General features: G+C 32.2%; 1 long non-coding RNA gene across 1 annotated transcript; it reads right to left on the bottom strand.

The window, feature by feature from the left end:
• Nucleotides 1-335: 335 nt before the first annotated feature.
• On the bottom strand, nt 336-745 carry LOC111084340. The gene is made up of 2 exons (XR_002609505.1): nt 582-745; nt 336-383 (listed from the first exon to the last, which is right to left on the bottom strand). It is a non-coding gene; the product is annotated as an uncharacterized LOC111084340 (long non-coding RNA).
• Between the last annotated feature and the right edge of the window lie 1,582 nt (nt 746-2,327).

Genomic DNA, 2,327 nt, shown 5'->3' on the forward strand with positions numbered 1-2,327 from the left:
TGTGTCACCTACATAACTTAAGGGAATTCTAGTCATGTGGGTGTTCTTGACTAGTTTTATGTTCAGAAACTCCTGTGTCACCTACGTAACTTAAGGGAATTCTAGTCATGTGGGTGTTCTTGACTAGTTTTATGTTCAGAAACTCCTGTGTCACCTACGTAATTTAAGGGAATTCTAGTCATGTGGGGTATACTTCCAGAAAATGTCCATGTGTAGTAAGTTTTAAAACACTTCTTGGTAATTACTTAAAACTTACTACACATGGAGATTTTCTGGAAGTATACAACCCCAAATTCTTACCTGTACACATATGCTCCTCCTGCCACTGTTTTTTGACATGCTCTACACTTCCAAATCCCAACACAGGTTCGTCTCATTGTTTCCTGTATTCAAGACATAAAATTAGTCAACATGATGCAGTGTCTGTAACCTTCCTGCTAGTAACAAACGATACGTAGACAAGACATTAATCTGAGGGATAACAGGTACTGCACATATAGAAACTGAACACAAGATTTGTGAAGTTCATTCACGTATGTGACAACACAATTTTTAGTTTCAAGTAGTAAACACGGACTCACCTTGCCACAGAAGGTACACGTGTACTTGGAGTGCTGTGTGATTTCAATTTTTTTTACCATTTTCCGAAGAGAAGCACCATAACGGGTCCCATACTTTCCAACCACACCAACTTTCTTTGTCCGTTTAGCCTAAGACATATCAATATTAATTATTATCAAAGATGTGTACAAACATATGTCTGTAACATATATGGATACTGTTTTTAGTATTTAGTTTCCCACTTTTTACTTCAGAGTGCAGTTACACAAAATACTCATTTCTAGGCCTAGCTAGAAGCTAAACTTTGATTGTTCATTGTTACACAAAATATCATTTCTAGGCCTAGCTAGGAGCTAAACTTTGATTCTTCATTGTTACACAAAATAATCATTTCTAGGCCTAGCTACGAGCTCAACTTTGATTCTTCATTAATGAACAATCGAAGTTTAGCTCGTAGCTAGGCCTAGAAATGAATATTTTGTGTAAAAATGAAGAATCGAAGTTGAGCTCGTAGCTAGGCCTAGAAATGATGATTTTGTGTAACAATGAACAATCAAAGTTTAGCTCCTAGCTGGGCCTAGAAATGATTATTTTGTGTAACGTGAGGTTTACTGCAATATTGATGATATATTTAAGTTTTTTATGTTTGACTTGTATGTTACCAGGGGGCTGTTTAACCAATAGTCATGGGTCCAAAAACAATTTGGTGCATTAGTTCAGAAAAATTATAAAAATCTGTTGTTGTCCCTTAACTCTAATCCAGTAGTGTGTATGTAGTAATTACACCTCTCTGTGTTAGTTTATTTATTATTTATAACTAGTATGTATGATAGATTTTAAGTTCTGCTTTTCATTGTAAAGAATATGTAAATTTAAACTATTTAGCCAGTAGGTTCTAATATCCTGTCAAGTAGGCCAGATACCGATATCTCAAGTTGTTACATTTCATAATAATAATATGTATACATTTTGTCATTAGTTGAACTAGTAATATTCAAGGAACAGCTCAAGAGTAAACCTATTAAATTATTGTTTAGAGTAAATCTTCAAACAAATTTTCTGTCGCAGAATTCAGTGTTAAGAACTAACCTAAGTAGGTTGGGTGTAACTATTTATTTGTTCTATAAAATTCATCACCAAGGCCATTAAATTAAACAATGAATGATACACATCCACAAATGTTCAAAATTCCCCCCTAAATATTGATAGTATTTCTTACGTATTAATATGTCCAGTGTGCTTGTCTTGTTTTATATAAATCGTACTCAGTAAACATCTTTCAAAAAGAAATACACAATTAAAACAAACTACTGTTGGTTTTCAGTGATTTAAACAGTAAAATGAACGGTTTGGGAAAGGATAAATAAAACCTACGTCCCTATTATAAAATTTAAATGAATGTAACACAATAGTTATTAAGTTTTTATTGTTGAGTTTCCATATTTCAGAAGTAAACTTGTAACATTATTGATCATCATGATGTTTTAAATTCATGAATAATTAACTTGCATCCTAAATATTTCAACTAGTAATAATTTGGTTATGTTTATACCAAACAACTACATAAAATTACAAATTGGTATGTATGTAATCATGGTATCAACTGGATTTCTTTAATGTAGAATTCTTCCATATTTGTTGAAAGATTTGTTATTTAATAACGTGAAATTCATATCATTTATATCGGATATCTTTGTTGGAAACACTGATAAATTATACTCTGTTATAACTCTTCCTTTGTTCCACACAGTATTAACAGAAATCAC

Source organism: Limulus polyphemus, unplaced genomic scaffold (assembly GCF_000517525.1).
Source record: "Limulus polyphemus unplaced genomic scaffold, Limulus_polyphemus-2.1.2 Scaffold17397, whole genome shotgun sequence".
Classification (NCBI taxonomy): domain Eukaryota; kingdom Metazoa; phylum Arthropoda; class Merostomata; order Xiphosura; family Limulidae; genus Limulus; species Limulus polyphemus.